Source organism: Scleropages formosus, chromosome 15 (genome assembly GCF_900964775.1).
Source record: "Scleropages formosus chromosome 15, fSclFor1.1, whole genome shotgun sequence".
Classification (NCBI taxonomy): domain Eukaryota; kingdom Metazoa; phylum Chordata; class Actinopteri; order Osteoglossiformes; family Osteoglossidae; genus Scleropages; species Scleropages formosus.
In genome coordinates this window covers 6,327,933-6,352,337 of record NC_041820.1, presented here as the reverse complement: position 1 = coordinate 6,352,337, position 24,405 = coordinate 6,327,933, and positions in this window count along the sequence as shown.

Below are 24,405 nucleotides of genomic sequence, written 5' to 3'. Positions count from 1 at the left end.
TCGAAGGAGTCAACACAGAGTCAGCACAACAGGTAGGAATAAACAGCATTAAAATCTTTACTGCTAACAGTAAAAAAAAAGAAAAAACTGCTAAGCTCAAGCTCCTTAAAGGAAATTTGAGTCAGTGAGCAGGCTTCAGGTCTCATAGCCGGTAATCTGTAAAATGCTTTGTCACGAGGTTGCAGCGCGTGTTTGTGCGTCTTTCCTTAGCCAGGAATTGAGAGGCCACACAGGTGCTGCCAAGCATTGCCATTAACCTAATCTGCTCCAGAGAAGAGCTGCAAGGAGCATCGCCAAGGCACATGGGATAGTATGTTGGCCAGTGCGGCCGAGGCGTCCATGTGGCAGCGTCCATGCTGTGGATAATAGGCTTTTCCACGGCATCCTCCGGAGTTCCCCTCTACAGAATATCTGTCCTCGGCACCTTCAGCAGAGAATCTCCCACACCCCACTGGAGCTGCAGGGCAACTGGCTCTGTAACCACAGATGCCAATAATATTTGTCTTTAAAGTACACCAAATGGGAGTTATAGACTGAAAAAAATAGAAAGTGTTTTGTAAGTTTTAGATCTTCAGTGAAGGCAGTAGAATGAGGTAGGAAAGGAGATTAGGGGCACCACATGTTCTATACTTATCTTAAACATGACTTGGCCAAACATTTAGCAATGGTGCTCTACTGAGTCTACGTATGGGGGGGGGGGCACCTCATTGTCAGTGTCCCTAAAATAACAACATTACAGTATTTATTGTGAACCAGTAAGGTGTGGGATGTTTGGAAACCAGATACCATACACAATACATTTACTTACTTAGCAGATGTTTCTCTTCAAGGTGACTTCCAATGAACTCTATGTAGTGTTACCAGCCCACACAAACCAAGGTGACTTACACTGCTAGATACACTGCTTACACTGGGTCACTCATCCATACATCAGTGGAACACACTCTTTCTGACACTTACACACTATGGGTGAAGCTGAACAGCATGTCTTTGGACTGTGGGAGGAAACCAGAGCACCCACGCAGATACAGGGAGAACATGGAAACCCCACACAGACTGAGTGGGAATAGAACCCATTCCTTTCACACCACTCACATGCTGTGAGACAGCAGCACTGCTCGCTGTACCACCATGCCACCCAATTGTGCCAAAACCAGTCATTTTATTCTAATTGTCAGTGTCCACCAAAATAAACATTACAGTGTTTATTTGCTCTGAGCCAGTAAGGTGTGGGATGTTCGGAAACCAGATACCGCACACAATAATAAATATTGCTGAGAACATCTCCCTTTAAAGTGGGCAGGATTCTTCACTTCCCACTGCTTCCACAGGTCAGCGTAAGCAAAGGGTCAGGAGCATGCCATAAAACAGTGATCTTTATCCTATTCCAAGACATCCCGAGTTACCGGAAACGACTTTACGAACCGGCGTTCTCCACTCTCCAAAGAACGTGACGAAGAAACGGTTGGCGCACTCTCACCTTTACAGTCCAATAAAATGCAGAGACGAATGTAAGAAGCAGAAGCGTAAACAGGCCTTAAGTAAACTGCTATTAGCAGGTGAAAAAAGCAGATGGAGCGACAGAGACCGCTCCAGTGAACGCTTGTGAGGGAGATGATCAGACTGAACCGAAACCAATCATTTTATTCTGCTGTTTATCTTTCTGCGTGCCGACTCAAAGCCCTTGAAGTGCTCTTCGCTAAGTGTTTACTGTTTTCATTGGATGAGCGTCCCGCCTGGAATCCCTAACGCTCGGCGCACTTTGGAATCCTCGCGGCACAAGGCAGCAATTTAAGCGCCCGAACTACGCGTCAGCATTCTCGCACGTCACGAACCTCGACTCCGCAATTACAGCGTAGTAACACCTCAATTATGGAATTTTCAAAGTGCAAGGCGCAGATTTCTGGGATGGCCCGGAGCGGAAAAGCCTTCAGAGCCTGGAAAGGGGGAGCGTGACAAGTCGTCGATGATCCTTGATGTAATGCGGATGACTGCCGTGAGCTGACGTCTTCTACACGTGAGGGTTAGGCCCGGTGGGCGACACAGATGACGTCACAGTGACGCGAGGGATTCAACGGGGCTCTCAATTAGCCGGAGGAACGAGGAGGCGTCTCCGAAGTCGGCTGCTGGATCCTCGTGGTCCCACGCCTCTCAGAGGGCCACCCGTGAAGCGGGCCAGCGGAAAGCCATAGGAGCGGATTTCAAATGTGTGGGGTGGGCGGGTGACAGGTTGCGTTTCGACCGAGCGAATCCAGGATTGAGCCGGAAAGAGACGGCAGGTGGGCTGCTTTCAGGACCCCTCTGATGTCCCGTCTGTCTATAGCTATTGTTCCTGGCACGCCGCAGATGCTCGGTCCATTACTGTATTACATAAATCAGAAAATGCGTCGCTTCTCCTGCGCTGCACCCGGGTCCGATGCTGAAACACGATTGGCCATCAGTTCTCTCATTTGCGCGGCGACACGGAAAGCGTGACGCAAAACGAAATGCTCGTCGAGTTTTCGCGATGCGAAAAAAGACGATCCATCACAACTTCAGCCCCGTCAGCCCCCATCCTCGTCTTCCCCAAATCGATCAAAAAATGTAAACGTTCACCATCTGTTTTATCTTATTCATGCTCAGCATCTCAAGCAGCGTAGCGATCAGTGTTACGCGCAAAAAAAACACTCGTTGCAGTCCCGTAGAGTTGACGAAAAACACAGATCTCGGCTTTCGGTATCGCGGCAGGGCCAAAAAACCAACAGGAGCGTATACCAAGATGGGTCCCAGCTGCCCTTTCTAGAGCACCATGCAAAACCAAGCAACGCTAACAGCAGCGCAGAGCGGTGTTGCCCTCCGTCCGACCACAATCTGCCGCTCGGTGTGTCATGATGAGGACATCCACCATATGGAGTGCAGCGGCACGCACTTAAAAGGGAAGTACATAGAAATTGTCCGTTTCTATAAGTCCAAAAGTCCAACCCCTGTTAGGTAGAAGCGGCAAGATAACTACGATCTGGCGTTGTGTGTTCACGATGTATCCCTACACTTCAATAAAAAGTGACAGAGTTAAATAGATAAGGTAGAACCAGACGGTAAGTATTATCAAACGCACAAATATTTCAGTTTTACACAACTTCAGCGGAGGTCCATTGAACAGCTGTCTGATTATTCATACAGATGCTTACTTCAACAATTTTGGTTATGTGCCTTGTCCAAGAGCACATCGCCACTGGGCCTTCCTCCCGAGACTTGAACCTGCGACCTTCCGCTCCTCATCCATGACGACACCCGCTGGCACCGGATCAGACGAAAAGCCGAACGACTAACTAAATGCCCGCGGTGTTAAGATGAGCACATCAGCCAATAGGTCAAGATTCCATTAGTTGCGATGACTCAGAAACAACAGATTTCTCTGAGCAATTTAGACACTTTTTTAAACCGATGCTACTTAACAGCTTGGCTGCACAACTTATAACTAAAATGAACTTTAAATGTTCATCCCCAGAAAACGGAATCAGTGAGGATGCGAGTTTTACGGAACGTACCGAACAGAAGATTTTTTTAATATCCGTATCTTTCTCTCTGTCTCTCATACACACACACACACACACACACTTCCTTTTTAACACAACGTGACAGTTTCCGAGGCACGCAAACATTTTAAAAATGCCACATCATAGAGCCTCCGGGTCCACAGGGCACCGCACACAGGGAGCACTTGCATCCTGGGTTCCCATCACCCCCAGTGCTGGCAAGGAGATCCAGACCATCAGACATCTGCTTCTCTGCACCCCGTCACGAACAACAGCCTCCCGTGCGCGTTTTTAATAACCCCTCACCTAATCGCTCAAATCATTTTAATATAAGTGAGTACACCAACTGGCCACACAGCCCCCTCATTGTGATTAAGGTATAGTGCTCCATATGCCAAAGAATTCAGGAGCGTTCCCCGGGGAAAAGCCCCCAGACAGTCAGCTTAAAATGGTTAATTTAATCCTTTTTATAAATGATACTGAAAATGAAAGGGCATCTGACTGGTTTCTTAAAGGGAATCTGCAACTGTTAGCAAAAGGGGCCCCTACCTTAAAGGAGACGGTCAGAACGCTGACAGTAACCAGCAGTTCGGTGCATTTTTTCCTGCTCCGTTAAATGAACCAAACGTGTCCGCATTAGTGTCCTTATCCTGCAGCCCACTTGCTCAACTTTGGCGTTAGACAGTAACACATGTAGATGTACGACTGCATTTTCCTATCCGTTGTGGACGTTCACCATATCGCTGGCCTCAAGGTGTCTAAGTCCAAGTTTTGTTTTCCCGTAATCTGTAAAAATGAATTCCTCCATCCTCCGGAATTCATTTATAAAATTTTAAGGAAAGAGCAGAAAATGACTCATATCAAACTAGAAACACTACACACCTACAGTCTTTACACTTCCGTTCAAAAGTGGTGCTTCGTTGCCCAGTCCAACCGCAGTGTGTAATCTTCTGGAAAAGGTGGCCTGATGACGGCAACATAAAGACACCAAATCCGATGGTGAATTTCACTGAAAGAGGCTGTTGCGATCGTTTTGATACCGTTCACCCAGTGACTTTGTGTCTGCTTTGAGTATGTTAGTGGGAGGAAGGTTGTTTTGGTGTTTACAGGTCTTCGGGTTAGGCTGCGTGGTGCACCTGCTTGTTCCGTCTCTATGGCGATGCTGTGTATTACTTTAAAAGGCCAACACCCCTTGGTCCTGCTTCCCCCCTCTTGGGCAGAGGGCAAGGGTGCGCTTGTGTGGTGTTTTTCTGACGATTCCACCAAGGCCCATCTAGTTGCCTACGGGTCAAGGTCTCTCCAGCCCTCTCCTTTCCGCTCTGGCCTACGAGATGGGCCAGTCCGCAGTTGGCCGAGTGTCCCGGTCACCCCGCACCTGGGCATGCTGGAGGTGAACGTTCACATTCTAGCCAAGCCCAAGCACCTAAACAGACCGCTACGCCCCCACCGCGGCTCCACCGAGCCAAGTCTGAGAAAGCCATGAGGTCGCCAGATCAGCGAGGGGTCGAGTTCACTAATTGTACCAACAACACAGGGTAGTCAGGGGGTACACAACGTGCGCAACCCCACTAATCTGCCCTTGTGCACACGGCTGCCTTCCCCAGTGTGGCTAATAGGTTTAAGTGTACTCTGATCCCCCAGGAGGTTCCAACACACAGCCTGGCCATGTGACCAGTGCCAGTGGGAAACCCTTCATTCCTCCCATGATGCCATCACAATGTCCCCACGTAGCAGGCCACCTGCTATGCATACGCAGACTACTCATCACCACCAGCACTCCTCGAATGGCAAATGGCAGGTTGCGCTCAGCTTGCTCAGAGCCCATTGTTTATAATCCTTCTGCCTGATCTTGGCCAGGCCTACGAACAACAACGCTGAAGTCATGCAGGCACCAGCTAAGCTGGTCAGCCGACCGACTTACAAAGCCCGTGCCAAATCTCCTTCGTGGGCAAAGAAAGACAACTTTCACATGAAAGACACCGTCACATGCGCTGGGCATGAGCTGAAAGGCCCGTCTGCTGATGCGAACAGCAGAGCGCAGGCAAAGTTCAGCAACAGCATCGTATCAGAAACACAGCGCACCACTAATCTTGCAGCCAGAACATAGCGACTCACAAGGCAATATGTTTCTTCCTAACATTTCACAGGGATAGTTTTATTATCGAGTTCTTACTTTGAGGAGTTAAATTCTAAACAGTTACACCAGCAATAATTTCTAAGAGGCACAAGTGATAAGTTGATGAATAAAATCAGTAAGAAAAGTAAAAAAAGTACGGGAGCTTTTTTTCTGGATTATTTCAGGGACACGGCTGCACAAAAATAATCAGGTTCATATATGAAACCAAGGGGGATCCAGTTCAGAGGGTTTAGCCGGGTCCCGCTCTCCGGTGGGTCTGGGGTTTGAGTCCTGCTTAGGGTGCCTTGCAACTTACTGGCGTCCCATCCGGGGCGTGTCCCCTACCCCTCCAGCCTTGCACCCTTTGTTACTGGGGTAGACTCCGGCTCGCCGCAACCCCGTTCGTGTATGTGTGTGTGATATTTGAAACCTCATTCTTCTCCGGGGGGCAATAGCTTAAAGGACTGATTGAAAATGAAGGAAAACACAAATCAGCAGCGGAATGGAAAGAAGGTTTGTGCGTAGAACTGAGAGGTGACATCCAGAGAGTTTAAAGTAACCCTAACCCTAGTGTTACATGGGCACAAGCTGCTGAGTGTGGGTTCCATCCCCACCCCCTTCATCTGCACTGGATTCTAAAGAGGAGCAACGTAAAATGGCAAATTCGAGGCTTTGGCTGGGATCCAGCACCGTCCCCTAATCCAGCAACAGAAATGCCGAAATGATGCTCCTTCCAGACGTCGAGAGTTTCTCACAGTCAGAGCCCACCTTCACCACAAACCGGTTCACCGAGCAGACAATAAATACAAAGCCACAGCGGGGCAACAAAGCCATATTTCCCTGGCATCTTGATCCACTTTTTGTCAGAATATGATGTCACTTAGCAACTATCGTTGGGTCACTGAGCCGCTTCGAACATCGCGGCAGTTGTGCGCGCCGCAGCGTGGCGGCACGGCAAGCCTGTGCTTCAGGACACCACGCTATTCGGTGAGTCCGTCACATTCACACCATCCCCCCCAAATCCCTTAGAAATAAATAAATAAATAAAGAGTTGCGTTCAAATGCTCACTACCCCCTCAGCACCAATTCACCCCGCCCTCAGCCTTTGCGTGGCACCATCCCGATTTGGATGGATAATTAGTCATTATTAGTGCACCATTGTGTCTGATTCCCTCTAACAAGCTAACAGATGTAAATGGGAAGCAGCCGTACACCAGAGGAGGAGGACGGCTGTCGACGGAGCAGCCATGCAGGACGGCAGGGAGATGAAGACAAAGTGCTAGTTTGCGAACAATGGAGTGAAGGAGAGATGGATGGGAAAGACAAGTAAATAAATGGAGGGAGAGAAGTGGGAAGGGAGCGAAGGCAAGCTGGGGGGGGGATCCCAGTCATGCTTCCTGAGAAGGCTTGACCCGAATTTCCCGTTCAGAGGATCTGAGCCTTCTCATGAGGTCACAAGCTGCCTTCCAGAGGTTAAGATCCTATCGGACAGGTGAGGTGACGAGGCTTTAATGCAGAGCCGCAAGCCCTGTCACAACCACAAGAGCCAAAACCCGCAAGGAAAGGGACACAAGAAAGGCAGTTCAGCGTGGAGCTTTAAAAGCCTAGTACCCGGCAGTAGTATGAGCGGCTGTCATGCTGCCGAAGCGCTGCGTGTGGAGGCTAATAAAGGAGAGAAACGATCGAATCTAATACAAGCGTATAAGCACAGTTGTGGGGTTTGCGTTCTTGCCCAATTAGCTCCATCTCTGTACATTGCGTTAGTGAACAGATGGTCGTTACAATCATTTATAAGTTATTAGTGCCCATTATGCTACCTGCATCTGACAAATCCCGTGGTGTTCTTTTTTTTTTTTTTGACCACCGTGCCAAGAAATATCCTAATGATATTAGTTTTCTTCTTTAAATCTCATTCGGTATTCTAAAGAGGTAATGATTGATAAATGCAAATACAGGTCAATTTCCAACCTTTAGAGCCTAGTTGTTCCTTTATTATCGCGTGCTTTTTTTCAAATCCTGTTGGGCAACGTTGGAGGTGTTGAGCCGAATAGCACAAGTCATCCTGCTGTCGTCACCTGGACGAAAGCCACGCGAGCATAAAATGTGCACCGGCAACCGGAGACAATGGAAGATGCCGTCTTACCATTGCTGCGCATTGTGCTTTTAGCTACTGCCTTCATGTTTGAGTTAAGTACCGAAGTTGTGCAACGCAAACCCCGGTAGCAATGCTGGAAATTCAAGAAGCACTTTGATCGCCACATGCTCCGCATTTAAACGATCAGCAATCCTTGCAATGTTGGAGGAACAAAAAAGTCAATGTCTTACACAAGAATAGAATGTTTACGCCGGTGACATCCCAGCCTCCAAATTCAATCTGCTCAGCGAGTTGCTCATCTTCGGGTTCAGGAAAATCTATCCTGCTCAGCGGTGGAAGGAGAACGATCAGTGCTTTGACCAATCCAGATCCCAATACGATGAAATATTTTGTCTGGGCTTTAAGGGTTCACCAGACAGGGTAATCTGCCCCATCTGACCAAATGTCAGCAGTTCCATTAGCCATTCTCCACCATATCTCAGCTTAGCTTCCCATCTGCTGCAGACATTTCTGCTGCAAAAATAACTTTTGCTTAAGGCCTGAATCCACCAAGCTTCTCCTGGTGAGCCCTTCCATCTGAGGGTCCCTGAAGGTTCTGAGATGGGCTCTTCTGGGGCCTTTTCTGTCATAGCAAACAGTTAAAAGGATAATTGGTAAGACATTCAGTCAGAGGTCTGTTGTCTGTTCTGATGTGTAGAAAAAAAACCCTGTTTTTAAAAAATGTCCAGTTTAATCGTGACAATTACACCTGAGAAGAATTACTAATGATTCGAATAAAGTGATACCCCCTTTTCTTTTTTTAAAACGCTTCACAAAAATATTACTTTCACTGGAATCCATCCCTGTGCGGCTGAAGACGTCTGCGAAAGACACCCCTGTAGCGAACTTCCACGGATGCAGTGTAACTGAAACCAATGGGGCAGGAAGCAGAAGCCCGGAAGAAGACAAATTGTGAGATGGGGATTGTTGTGTGACGCAGAGCTACAGCCTCTTGCCAGTGACTTGGGGGAGGAGAAAAGGGAAAAAAAACTAAGTGCGACACGTGTGAATTCTGACAGGTAGGGCAACACCCTCCTCACACCCGACTCCGGAACACCGCCGGATCTGGCTTATGCCAGGACATCACGGGGCAGATGCTCTAGTGTCAACGTCAGCTACTGGCCGATGGGGGTTCTTGAGAGGAGCGTGGTGGTTTGGCATACGCCAGCACCCTCCTGACGTGCTTCTAGGTTCCTCCAAAGTTTCCCTCTTCGCCAACCCATCACCCTACAGGGTGCCACAGAAATGTCTTCTCAGCATAGTAATAAAGGTAGGGCTGATGCCCTGAGAGACAGATCATGAGATTACACAAAGACTTTTAACAGCTTTTCCAATTTTGGGAGTGTTTGAAACACACCGTCTGTCTATGGGAATTTGTGCAGCGGTGCAGGCAAAACTGTGCCGCAGTTATCAATGTTTCCGGTAATAATTCAGTGCTGAAAAGCAGTATAAAATAGACAGGGAACTAACCATTTTATATTCTATCGTTCATTGAGTACAAAAGTAACTCATAGGCTATTCTGTCAAAATAGAATTAATGAAATTAATTGCTTTAGAGTCAGGGTTACCGCTAGCACTAAACTGATCCTTTAGAGTGAATATTTAGAATCTGAATAAAATATTGAAGGGTAACAAATATTTGTTCAACAAGCGGAATGTCTGTCCACATAAAGTGCCACTTCTCTGTGAAAAAGAGTGGGAATTATGCATAATTTCCAAATTAATGCGAGTAAAACTCGTGCAGGGACCCGGCACCGCTCAGCCACTCTAAAAGTATTGCTAGTAATAGACTCTTCTAGTCTTTCCAACAGTGCCTAACCCAGCAGCACCATCAAAAAAGAACATTTCCTGGTGCAGTTAGTCCCATGACCCTTGATTGCATCTTCAGTCTTCAGCCCCCGTAACTCCAGTGTACAATGATTTACACTGCTAATTATTATCTATCCAGGAATACCGTTCCATTCGGCGATCACAAACTGGTAAGGAAAGTGTGCCGATTCGGAAAATTTTACGCACCGTGTTGCCTGAACCAGCCTTGGCCTGGTGGGGGGTGGATGTTGATGAGACCCTCTTCACAGCAACAGCTGAGCGATAAATATGCGTAAAACGCAAAAGCGATGGAAGCCGGTAGCTGTGTGGACGGCACCAGCGAACGAGGGGTGTGGCTGGGGGCTGCGACTGCTGTCCAACAACCGCGCTGCTCAGAAATACTTGAGGGGATTTGGAAGTGGTCAGAGACTGTGGCACCAGAGCCACTGTGGCCCCGTCTTCTAAACGGCAGCTTGCCACAGGAGTGACCATTCAGATATTTTCATCTCTTCTTTAAGCGCTCAAGAAAAGAAACTGACCTTTTCATTTGGTGTCCTTTCTCATTTGGCACCTGCCATTTACACTGATTTGAACAGAGCACATTACACTCTTTGCTTGCCAGACTTCGACTCAAAAGGGGCAAAAGACAGCATACAGCTACGACCGTCTATAAAAGAGAGCAATTATTACAGCGGTTCACGCTGATTACCGTGCTCATAAATAGAATGTCAGGCCCTCTCGCGGGATACGAAAATCCAGCCCAAGTCCCGAGTCCGGGTGATTAATCATCATGTTACACACCGCAAAACAAAAAGATGACAGAATGTGTATGACCAGGGAACAACTCTGAGTTTCCTCCCCTCCTGCCAGAAGAATCCCTCCTCCTTACTTCCTTCACATTTAGGAAGGATATCTAAACAGTTAGATATGAAGCAGGACCAGGAAATTTTCCACACTCTGTCTACGGCAGGTTTCGAAGAAGCTCTCCTCTGCCCCGCACTGCAAATTTGGCCAGCTGACAGTGACAGCACAGAGTAATAAATCTACGAGAAGTGTGTGTATGTTTGGGGGGGGGGGGGTGCTCTATCCTTTTCTGAGATTCCTGAAGCTCACTATGGAAACAGACCTCTGAAAGTAAGACAGTAACGCAGTGGGGGTGGCTTTCCTTGCCAAGTTGCAAGCTCTCGGAGAAAGTTGTATTTAAGAGTGGGAGGGTGGGTGCTCAATCTTTATCTTCAAGCGAAAACAATAACTGAAGACCCTGGGCAGGTGTAGGGGGAGCTAAGGTTATTCCCCAGCCACACACCGAGTCACATAATGAAAGGAAAATCAGACCTCTTCCGCCCCCAGTGCCGGTTAGCACTGAGTGACATTTGTATATCAGATCAGAAGCCAAGCACACATATTACCACACATCTCCATAATCCCACTCGCTGGCCTGTTAGCTCATCAACACTTAGAAGCAGGGAAGTGTCATGTAAACTCAGGGTTTTACTACATGCATGCTATTGTCTACTATAACACTAATTTGTACGTCAGTGTCGTCAATTGTTATTTGCCATTATTGGTTATATAACTGAGGGGGGTGTGGTGGCGCAGTGGGCTCAACCGGTGCCCACGGCGTGGTGGGTCTGGGGCCCAAGCCCTCCTGGGGGTGCCTTGCGATGGACTGGCATCCCGTCCTGGGTGTGTTCCCTACCCCCTCAGCCTTGCGCCCTGTGTTGCCGGGTAAGGCTCCGGTTCACCGCAACCCCACTCAGGACAAAGCGCTTGTTGACGATGGATGGATGGATGGATGGATGGATGGATGGATGGATGGTTATTTAACTGCATACTGTTACCTAATATGTGCTAAGATGTTGTCTGTGCATTTCCCTGCTGCAATTAATAAAATACAACTGTCATATTTCGGTCCAGAAAGTGGGTTATCAGAACCAACCAGCGGAGAGGCGCACAAGGTGATGGGAGGATCCGAAGGTCGGGGTCAGGAAACTAACAAGGGGCACCGAAGAGCAGACGTCGTTACGAGGAGAATCCGAAAACCGTGAGTCGAAGATCAGGCAAAGGGTCGAGGGAAACAAGGAAGACGCGGAGAGTCAGGAGGAAGGGGGTCGAGGAACGGGCGCTAGGACAGGGAAGTCAGGAAAGGTAACCTGGGCGCTGCGAGAATCGCTGGTAAGCAGTAAGGCTGAACGTGGTTCCGCAACGTTCTGAGCTCCGGGCTGTTCTTTTATGCATCTGGACCCTGATCAGCCGCAGGTGTTCCTCATTGCTGAGGTGGAAGGCGTGACAACAATTCTATCCTATTCAATACTATATCTGAAAATGATTGTAAGCATACACACAGACACAGAGCACAGGTCTACAGGTAAAAGAAAACGGAATGTCATATGCAGAAATAATTTGTATTAATAGTCATTATCCTTATTACCTTGTTTAAGCTTTTGTCCTGGCAACTTATACTGATGGCAGCTTAACAATGATCTATCCTTTCGTAGAGCAGGGTAAAAGTGAGGGTAAGTATCTCACCGAGTAGTACTACAGCAGGGCAGGGAGCTCAGATCTTCGCATTGCAAAGCAACAGTGACTACGCTCCCTGCCACCTCATCTGTTAGCAATAACAGTGTTGGAAGCAACCTTGGTATAAGGAAGAGATCTTTGTTCAGAGAAGGTAAGAAGGACAATAAGGCCTGTGGAGGCTTATTGCCTAAATCCCAGAAATACAGTCTTCTGTATTTGTACGGCATACAAGGTGTGGGCCATTCAAAGACCACGGTGAACAGATAACCAGTTTTAATAGGATAAATGAGTTTGCATCATTCTAAAGGAAAACAGCTGCATTCTTTACGTCCACTGAATTAACAAGGCCCGTCTTTCTTAAAGGAATTACCCCTCCATTTCTTTGGAAAGAACATCTCATGCTGCTAAAGAGCAAAGACAGAAAAAAAGAAACGGCAAAAAAAAATTTTGAAAAATCTGAAAAGGTGATTCCAGGTTATACAAAAGGCAGGTCTGCCAAATGTCTCCAAATTCACAGACAGCCTGTTATGAAAAGAATATTTAATAGCAGTCCATAAATGACAACAGTTCTCTGCAACTCTGTAAACGGATAAAATGAAAGCTTGAGAACTGACACACACCTGGCGGGTCTGTTTGTAACTGTTGAATTCTGTTAACCTACAGTGAGACAACTGTTAGGTGTACAGAGCACAAATGCAAAATGGAAGATTCAGATAATACACCAAAAACTTCAATATTGCTCCACAGCTGGAATTTAAAGAATTGAATCACACTGATGGATATATGAAGGGACAGTCAAAGACAGACAAACGTGTACCATGTTTGCACTCGATTTTCCACTTAAAACCCCTTCCTACCTCTCCCCTGCTGACTGTTCAGATTCAGATGTCCATGAAAAGTGATTGTGTTTTTTGAGGGAGAGAAGGGCAGACTGGCCTGCTTGAGGAGATCAGACCTGTTTTCCCACCATCCTTGTGTAGGCCTGGGTCATACTGGCTGGTGCTCATTTGCATTTCAAGGAGGCTTCCCTTAATAAGGGCAAACCGAGATCTTGCCAGATTGGGGTGCTGGGGGATCCACTTTGTCCTCTCCCATAACATCTGTTGTATTCCAACCTTTGGAGCCAGAAGGGGTGCGAGATAATGCCAAGGAGGCTTTTGATTTACTGTAATGACACCACTGATGATTGCTCCACAATGGGAGAAAGGGGGGATAAAAGATAAGGGGGGGTGCAGGGATAAAAGATATAGACGGGACTAGTTCATTTTCAACGAGTTTCTTCAACAGTGAACATCTTCATTCAACGAACTCCAGATATTTTTCCTAAAACTACGAACTCCATTGATCAAAGGCTGTTTTATATGTTTACGGCAGAGTAGCAATATTCATTTTTTATGACAACAGCCTCTTAAAATGCTAAACGTAGAATGGCGAAACAAGAGCTTTCAGCATTATTTCTCCAAAGTTTCTTAACCCTCCAACCACAGTTTTCATGGGAATACAGTGAAACGAGTAAATAGAGGCTTTTCAAACCATATCCATCCTCCCCTCCAGGTTTTTGCTCTTTACTGGATTTAGGTCCTTATTTGCACCATTCTAAAGAATCTTCTCCATTGTTATACACGCCAAGTACATAGATTAACTGCTCATAACATCTTTGCCATTTGAACTTCCCTTTAGACTTGTTTGAGCCTTTAAAGACATCCAATCACAGCTGAACTCTGCCCAAACTGACCAGCTGAGCCCAAATGTTTTGCTAGTCTCAAGCAAAACCCACACAGAAAGTAAACTACCTCTTTTTTTCCCCATTGTCTAACATCACAATCAAGACTATTCTGGGTGTGATATTGTTAGCTGAAATCTTCCCCTTCCCCAGTCACAGTTGTTTACGTGCAGAATTTTTAGGAAGATGGGACAGGATGCTGGCAGGGCGATGGGTATGCACTGCATTTATTCTGTACCACCCCCCATGCAGCTTCATTTGCTGTATTGGTTGGAACCTTGCTCATACCTTGTTCACATTCAAGTTCTCTATACTTTGCTAATGCTGCACCTCTGAGGACAAATAAACATTCGAAAGCAAAAGAACCGAATTTTTACCGATACTCGACGTTTTTCATGCAAGCATACAATAAAATTGTAATAATTCCACTCCAGTGGCTATTGAAGAAATTGACAGCACCATTACAGAATCAGGATGACACAGTCAAACAGACTTTGTTCCATATACAAAACACGCCTTGATTTGAATACCATCACTAGTGCTTTGCATTGTAATCACCGGTTTGTGAGTTCTTCAAGTCGTAATGCGTAGCTTAAAATACACGAAGGCATTGTGGAAATATCCTGACAGAGCAAGGAAAACATGCAAATGTTGTGTTGGCTCTTAGACTCTGCATAAAACCACGTAACAGAACTGAAAATACATTTTCATACTGTAACAGTCTTTGCCAATGTCAACATTAGACCAGTATGGTAAGGAAAATACAAATGGAGACTGGGTGGATAATTTAAAAAGGCCGGTGTGAAAAAGCCTTAACGTAGGCTCTTCCTGGGGGGCCCGGTGGTGCAGCGGGCTTGGCCGGGTCCCGCTGTATAGCGGGTCTGGGGTTTGAGTCCTGCTTGGGGTGCCTTGCAGTGGACTGGTGTGCCGTCCTGGGTGTGTCCCCTCCCAGGTTAGGCTCCGGTTCACCGTGACCCCGCTTGGGACAAGTGGTTTCAGACAGTGTGTGTCCATAGTCTCCTTCTGGATGTTTAAATCACCCCTGAAATGACAGCAAATGCCCACGCTACAGAAAAACTGAGCAATAAACAATCAGCAACCGTTGAAAAAGAATTCGTGAATATAGCTTCATGCTGTTCTGCACCGTATCTTGAAACAATACAGGTCCTATTAAATAAAATCTGTCTCGAAGCCGATAAAATGTCAAAATAGCAACAGCCAGTGTGTGGCTTCGGATTTTGTTCATCTCTTTCCCTAAGTTCTTCTAGATTCTCTTTGGAAGCCCTTAAATCTTGGAGACAGGGCTGAACTCGAACACCAGTGCACACCTTGTGCCAAGCCAGGTGCTCTCTTATCTACCCACTACTTGTTGTTCTCAGAGCTGGCAGAAGGACCCCTTCCCCCTGTGTGGTCCAGACTTAAACCTTCAGCAGCAGCTGCCCTCTCAGCCCCGTGTTTACGGCTCAGCCCCAGCGATGCCCATCTTTCCCAACGATTATCTCTCAGTGTTATTTCCCAGCATCTCGGTGGGGGCTCTGGCTCGGATGAATCACAACCAGATTTGGTGTTTACCTTCAAGAGAGGTCAAGAGATGGAGCCACCCGCCAACACAGACTCACACCAAGCATAGCTTTAAAAGGAAGCGCTGCACTTTGAGCACCTTACCGAGGAAGCGCATTACACTTTGCCGAGCACACGTTTCCTACCAGATGGGCCCACTATTCCTGGGCTTTCACATGATGCTGCAGAACCTTTGATCCATTTCACAGAGAGGTACTGCCATTCGTCTATTATCTTAAGTGTTCCTGCAAGATGTTTTTCACTGAAATGCAAGGACATGACCTTGAAATCTTAACAGCACTCAAAAGACATCACCTGAACATATGATGGTTAAGGATTTCAGCATTTCCAGAGTGTATGCTTACAGGGTCAGCAGTAAGTCAATCTGAGTCATAAGTGTCTGAATGAGGAGCTGGGTCACGCTCCAAGGCCCGGAGCCACATTATAGCATGTGATTTGTCTTTTCTTGCTGCTCGAGGGCCCCCTGTTCACAGAGCCTTATGGAGCCCGGGCCAGCCGGGGAGCAGACAGATAGACAGACTGACAGCGTGAAGATGGACTGGCCGCCTATTTATAGCATGGCCATCTGCAACCCCCCCACCCCAACCCCAACCCCCACTTGTCTTTGGTCACCCTGTGCACAAAAGCTGCAGGCACATTCCAGAAGCCATTGCATTCACTATTCATCCCAGGGTCCTGCTGCTCCATATGGGGCTACTCCATTGCTGCTGGTTTTTTCTCCCCTTCCCAGATTGACATGATAATGAAGTCTTGCACAGAAAGGAGGAGGGCACAGGCACCGCCCCTTGACCCCTCCCACCTTCCTCTTTACACAGCATCAAGCCGAGCCCTTTCACTTATCTCGACCACCCAAATTATCTCATTATCGTATCACATCTGTGAAGGGCCAATTCGCTCTTTAGTATTTGGCATGTTTTGCTGCAACATCCCACTCCAGAGCCCCCCCCCCCCGACCCACCCCGTCACCCCAACTCACCCGCCACTTCTCAAGTCGTTAAAACAAGTGCAGCAAACTTGCCTGCACTTAATGTCACAGAGGAAAGAGGAAACTGCCTTCCACTTCTTCTCAAAACGTATGGCTCCACATCCACTTCTTGGCAGCTGTGGAGTGTCTCAAAGAGGAAATGTGTCCAGAAGGACTTTGCTCGCAGTCACGCACGTGCTCAGGTTTGTTCGCTCAACCAACAAACTAAATTAAAAGGCTCTTCAACGGCATCGGAAGCATCCAAAGACCTACAAACTCGTACAAAGGATTATCCATGCTGAAAACATTCACTGAGGGTCTGCGTCAAGCTGCCCCTTAAGGAATCTTTCCATTTGATGATGTCTGAGACACACACACACCATCACAATTTCATATCTGCTTTTTGTAAAGCAAACGAGAAAACCTAACATGTGTATATAATTTCTGTTAGACCTTTTTCACCATAGGTGGGTTTTACCAAGCAGCAGAGAGAGAGGAAACAAGAAAGCAACGTTTCTCCTGCATACCAACCCACCCTGACAGACCCTCTGTATAAGCCACCGTTCTTGTCAAATCAATTGCCCCTGCTGATGGATCAGTATGATAAACGAATTCCAATGTTTCTGATTACCATCTTATGAATTTTACATGCTGGATACCTTGTGGGAAGAAATTTGCAAACTCAGACGTTTAAGAAGAACCACTTCCCCTGGTGTGCATGCCCACCTTTCCTAACAGATTGCTGACAACAGCAGAGAGTGGGGCATGTGAAAAACGGATCGATTTGCTTATATGACTAAGACCAGAAAAGTTTTAGCGCAAATGAGTGAAGTTCCAAGTCAGCGATCTGGCCAGATTGAGGTGGTAGGGGATCCACTTTGTCCTCTCCCATAACATCTGTTGTATTCCAACCTTTGGAGCCAGAAGGCGTATGAGATAATGCCAAGGAGGCTTAAAAAAACAACCCGACCAGTATAGAGTAAAAACATTTTGAATCTACCACAAACGATTCATACACAGCTGTTACTTTTCTCTGATTACTTTGATTATATGCAAACAGCTGGTGTATCAGGGTAAAGAATGCCATGCATCACCAGCTTAAATACTTCTTTAAAGTAGGTAAAAAAAAATTAGGTTAAATGTTCAGGGAATTAACTATAGGAAATAACTTTTAATTAACCAATATACACAAATTTAGCCTATTCCTCCCAAACAGCCCATTTATATTTATTCATTCAGCTGACCCTCAGAAGTGACTATTGAGCTGGGTCATTTTTACTGGAGAAGTTCCAGTAAAAGTACCCTACTCAGAAGTACTACAGCAGGAGATGGGATTCGAACCTACAAAATCCAAGTCTAGAGGCGGCAGCGCCAAAAACACTATACTATTTGCAGCTCTGTTTTACACAACTTTATACATGGAAGCATAATGTTTCATGAAAAACACGCAATGATGTTCTTTTCCCTGTCCTGCAGAGAAAGAACTAGAGAGCAGAAGATATACGGAGTGTTTTCGTGCACTCAGACACACACACACAAACCCACAGAGCATGAAAGTGGTGAGCACAGTCAGCCGGCTCCTCTCCCCAAGGTGCTTAAAGGAGATCAGTGAGGAGCGCCGTGAGGATTATTCACAGGCTGTTGGATCAGAGTTCTTTACAATTAAAGCCCATAAGATCTTTAAACTACTGTGCATAAATAAAATGGTCACAGTGAACACTCACCTGTGTTTTAATCAATCTGCACTTTTCATTGTTAATGCTTAATGATGAGTGGGAATTTAGGTCCCTAAATCCACTTAAGTCTGTTGGACCACTGGGTCAGTAATACACAGCAGACATACAGGCCTTTTCAAGGTCACCTACAGAAACATTGATAGTTTTCCCACTAAAGACATTTGCTACTCAATGGAACCAGAACCAATAATTTTCTACTGAGGTTCTGAAGCTAACAGAGCTGGAAGAATTATCGTTAGCTTAGTGTTGTACCTTTGTGTCTTAAACACTAAGAAGTTGGTTGTGTGTGTGTGTGTGTGTGTGTGTGGGGGGGGGGGGGGGGGGGGGGGGTGGGGGTGGATATGGTCCAAACATGAGAAATGACCAGCCTCTCATTCCAAGTGCAATCTGCTCAGAGCCCAAGGATGAGGAGGGGGATATGAAGGATAAGAGCGTAAGAGGATTAGGGCGACGAAACCTTTGTTGTGATGATCGCTTAAGAGCGCCGCCCTACAATTACCCACCTGATTGGTCAAGTGCAGCCAACAGTTAACTTTATTTTTCAACCAAAAGGATTCAAGAAAAAAAAAAACTCAGATGAGACAAGAGGATGAGGAGACAATGTCATCCATCGGTGCAGCAAACAAGCAATACGAGTGTGTTCGAAGATGGGGCACATTTCAATTAAGTCTAAAAATTTAACTCAGTTCTCTTGCTATATAAAGAGGTTTCTAGGGATTTTTTTTTCCATTTTGAGGAACTTCAGAAATAGCAGTGACTGCTTTTGTTTTTGATCACTGCTCATGTGATTTATTTCTTGAGGATTCAAAGAACAATTCTACATGCACGAATAAAGGAAACCCTTCAATACATCAAACTACAAAAAGTACCAGTTGTGATAAAAATCAAAAAGTTTTACAGAAGCCTAATGGGTTCTCATCAATTGGGCTATATTTTAGCTTCATTTTCACCTGGACATGCATTGATGCTTCTGTTAAGTTTTGCAGCAGCAACATCATAAGTAGAGGAAATTGCTTCAAAACATCTCTCCATTCTCAGCACAAAAAGTCCTCAAACTCTACACTGTTCTTTGTGGATACTGGCGCCTACGCTGTGTTGATCCTCTTTTGCATGTAGCTAGACACCATTCGCGCCCGTAACATCAAAACTAGACCTGTATTTGTTTTCCTAGGACACCTGTGATGCAAACGCGTTCACACATATTTGCATGTATAAGGCAGTTTCACTGTTACCAACGTAATCTATTTTTTTAAAGAAAATTCAGAAAGCACCTGCACAACAAAGACAGCTGAAAGAACTGCAACATATAGTCAGTCCAGCAACCAAAATGCAGTGGCATGACTGCGGCCAGTCGATGTCAGGTTCTGCTCATTCCTCTCAACAGGCCGATTGCGTCAACAGAATCTGTTCAAAAGGAGCCATGGTTCTCTGGGTAGCATCTCTGGTCCATGCCAAACGTTTACATGAGCTGGCAGTATGAGGCAACCCACTAGCAATCCTCCTGTTTCACACAGTTCCATCCACAGAGGAGCGACTTTCCAAACTTCAGACCTACAGTGTTATGACAAGACCGGGGTGTTCAGCGTCAGGGCCTTGTCCGCCATTTCAAACACCAACAGGCATAAATTACTCCGCTTGGAATAACAGCACTAGCCATGGTAGGTAAGCAATGACACAAAACAAAGCAATTCATCAGTGAGCTCAGCAGATAGTTTTTAACCTTTACCTTTCCCTGTACGGAGGGGGGGGGGGGACTATGGCAGGGTGTTACTAAAATAGAATGGTAGAAAAAGAGGCGAATGAGTGCCGTCGTTGGGCCCAGTAGTACTTAATATGGTGAGATAAGCAGGTGTAAGGGCATAAATACAACACACAGTGGTTACAAATCAAAATCGTATGAAAAACATTAAAAATTCCAGGCCTTGTATGTTTCCAGTCTTCTATTTAGCAGTTATTCTTTCTATAAAGTGGTTTGGAAGCTTGGAAAGAAACCTGCAAAGTTTGCATCCGACTCGGAAGTAGTTCTGCTTAACGAAAAATTACACGGAGGTCAGAGCAATTCGGAACTCGAAACCGCCCCCCAGGACTGCCAGCAGCTAAAGAAGTTTCCGGAAAAACCAAATAAACAACAAAAGCATCTTACAGAATCAAAGTAACCGTTATCGCTGTAGAATAGAAACTTCCATGGCTTCTAGTAAAAAAAAAAAAAACCTTGTTGTCAGACCAAACTAAAAGAGACAACAATAAGAAATAGCAGAAGAATCTGCCTTAAACAACAGTTTGAAGGGTTGTGAGGCTACAGTTCCACCAACTGGAGCTTGATTTATGAAATAAAACAATTTAAAAATTAAAAAATAAACATAAGCAGCTTGAAAATCTCTCCTGGAAGGGAGTTGCCCAGCCTTTGTATTTCCTCCAACCTGACTGCACCTCCTGGTGCCAGACTCTCCATGTATACTGTTAAAGTGCTCTCAAGTTACAAGACAGCAGCAGAGCCAGTGCCCCCCCACCCAAACTGGGTGGCCGACTCAGCTCCCATTAGGGTGACACAACGCAGGTTGGCCATTCCAATGCAGCCGTTCAATTCAATTCCGCAACAACTGACCTCATTCAGCCACCAAGCCATGTATGGCCAATTACATTTATTTAGTTGGCACTTTACTCCAAAATGACTTACACTGTTATGCCAGCTGGTAGCACAGCGGTTAGAGCTGCTTCCTTTGGACCCAAAGATTGCCGGATTGCATACCACCTCTTGCTATAGTACCCTTGAGCGAGGTACATATCCTAAATTACTTCAGTAAATTTTCCCAGCTGTAGAAATAGGTAAATAATTGTAGATAGACTGACATTGCAAGTTGTTTTGGAGAAAAGCATCAGCTAAATTAATAAATGTAAAGTTGCTTGCACTGATTTACCCACTTATGCAGCTGTTTTTTTTTTACTAGACTAATTTACAGTGAGTACCTCACTCAAGGGTAGTATAGCAGGAGGTGAAATGCCTGCTGCCATCTAAAGGAGAGTGTTGTGGGGTGGGGGGCACAGGGCCTTCAGTACATTCCTTTCTGCATACCACTTATGGTGATTATAAGGAATCTTAATTAATCTTAATTAATTGCACACAATGAAGGTAATTTGTCTGTGAGTATGCATGGGGTGTTGAGTGATGATTGAAGGCTAATAATTAAGAAAAAAATTAATTTAAAAAAATAATTAACTGCTCAAAATTTTTAACCCTAAACCAAGTTTTCGGTTGTTTGATTTTTTTTTCCCCATTTATTCATTTCTAACTTGAAAGCCTTTGATGAACAACACATTCCATGTTACGCCTTATCACTGGATTCTGTACAGCAGCTCTCCACTGTAACAATTCATAGTCTGAGCAGATTGGCCTTTATTTACAGTTTAGGCTTTCATTCCGACCTCTGTCTCAGACTCAGTGCATTTATATTTATTCATTTAGCTGACACTTTCCTCCAAAGCAACTTACAATGGTAGGCTACTTAGAAATATTTACCCACTTACAGCTGGGTAATTTTACTGGTAATTTTAGGGTAAGCACTTTGCTCAAGGGTACTACAACTGGAGGTTGGAACTGAACCTGTATAAACAGTATTTCAAACTCCTGCACGGAGGGGGGGGGGGGGGGTGTAAAGAAGTTTTCACTGAAACAATTTCAGAAACGCAGCTGCAAACTTACTGACTAGTAATATAACAAACTACAAAAAAAAAATCCACCACTTTTTTACCCCGTAGTATCACGCTCTAGGCTTTGTGAGGATCTCGTCAAAATTCACACGATTAAACTTATTTTCCACGAAATATTATGACAGCCAAATAAGAGCAATAATGACAACAATTCAAATTTTTTAAAAATTCACGTCCTTCACTGCAGTAAAACGATCGCTAAACACGAAGACCACGCCCCTCGATGGGTCGCCGCCGCCGCCGCTTCTACAAAGAGTCGCGCGCCGCAGCCTCGCGTGCACTTCCGCACGCGACGGGCGCGTGGTGGCCTTTCGCGCTGCCTTGGGGCCTGGAGGAGGGGGGGGACGGGCGCGCGCGCGCGCGCGGAACCGAGCAGAAGAGAAGGCGACGTCTGCGTGGACTGGATGCTCGTCACAGAGGAGGGCAAAATGGAAGCGCGATCATATTCAATATTCTCAGAATGTATCTGGCGTGGAAATGGATCCGATATATTTATTATCTGCGTGGAAGACCCCCTTTCTGAGCGAATGAATGCTATTTTTTAATTTACTTCTAAAAAGTCAGGTAGCAAAAAAGGGCACCTAGTATCAGTACTAGCAGAAAACAAGGGTGCACGTGGGAAAAGTGCGGCTTACGGTTATTTCAGTTAATTTGGGACGTCATCAGCCGCGGGGTTTTATACGTGCCGTCGTTACACGATCCGCTTTTTCTATGTTTCATCCTTTTGATGCGGCAGGAGGATCGTGTGTGTGTGTTCTCGTGCGCGTGCGCTCGGCTCAGTTCGCGAGACCGACGGGCATCATTTCTCACTGATGGACCGAAGAGTGAGCGGATCGTGGAGAAGGAGGGAGTCGCGAGGCTCAGTCTTGTGACATCCGCGCTGGATGTCGGCGGTCACATCAGTCATAGTGACAGCGAGTCAGAGTCAAGGGTCCGAGTCAGTGAGTTAGAGAGCCCGTGCGTGGCGTGGATCGTCACTGCAGCGTGGGGCTCGTTGTTTTGACGAGCTGGATCCACGGTTCAAGAGGGAGGGAGGTGGAGACAGCCCGACGCCGGCTTGTGAAGAGCAAATCATACACACATACACTAAGACTAACTCTCAGTTTGTTTTGGAGCCCTAATCTCCCGGCTCTCTCTCTCTCTCTCTCTCTCTCTCTCTCTCTCTCTCTCTCTCTCTCTCACACACACACACACACACACACACACACACACACACACACTCAGGGAAATCCTTTGTGAATGCAGAATGTCGTTCCACATCAGTGCTTTTGGAGAGGGAACGCAGCTATTAAATGGTGACTGCAAGATGTGGCATATTCAGTTTCAAGACCTGACTTTCACCCCAGCGAAAACAACAACAAGGACAAAAAAAAAGAAAAAACTTTTGCTCTGTTCCAGCGCAAATGACTCAGAATGTAAACTTAACTTTAAAAAAAGAAACGACAAATATAGTGCTGTAGCACTTCTTTTTAAGATCGTGCGTTTTCTCGCAGGTTTTGGGAGTTCACAGCTACCACATTTATGCACTTACATTGTTTTTTAACTGAAAAAAATGGTAAATTTTGGCAACTTACTCCTGAGCTTATTTGCTTGGATAAATGTTTCCCCCTAAACCTTTTTTGTTTCCAGCAAATTATTATTTTTGACCTAACATCTGAATTTAATTAGATACAGCCGGGCGTCCATTCTTACGCAACCATCGTAAAAAAAAAAAAAAAAGACCCTTTTTTTTTTCCAAATAAATAACTTAAGAAATGCAAATGAGTGCAGGTGTGCGCCCGGAGCAGCGCAGGAACGAGGTGATGGATTTAACTCCCACCTCTGGGCGCGCGCTCTCTCACTGCCCCCATTGATCAGCTGAGAACTTCCACTGACTGACGGACGGCTCCGGTCGCCATGGCAGCCGCCTGAGCGGCGCCGCGAGGACTGGCTCGAGGGGGCCCCCGCCGTGAATGGGGGGTGACGTCACGCGGCCGGCGCCAGAGAGTCTGCGAGAGCGCGAGCTCGTGGCTGCTCTGCTGCTCGCGGCGCTACTGCGCTGTTGCCGCGCGGCGCGCGCTCCGGTGCCAATTCATCACCTGTCAGGGCTCGGTCAGTTCAGTCAGGGTGTCGCGCGAAATGCGCACAGCTGCGGGAACAAAAAGGAAGGAAAACGGGGGGGGGGGGGAGGATTCAAAATTGCACCAGATGTGGACAGAACTGAGAGAATCCCGCGTGTCCACGAGTCGCCGTGCAAATGCACACATGATGTGTTCTTTAAAAAGGGGCAAAAGCAGCGTAATCCAAGAGAGATTCCGCCTTTAATTCTCCTGCATGATTATACATTACAGTCTTGTATGTGTATGGGGGGGGGCTCCCTTACATGTTTCTCATGTAAGTAACTTACTATCGATTACTTTGTTTAACTGGCTTTAGGAAATGCTGAGTTTAAGCTGTCCAGATCGGATAGAACCCACCCCCGTGACGGTATTAATAAGACCCCACAGAAATCACAAGACATTTTTTGACGTAGATGGCTGGGTTAAGATCATAATAAATCTTTAAATTCATAGAACAGATTGGAGATTCCGAGGACAATGTTTATAAGCATAGAAAAAGG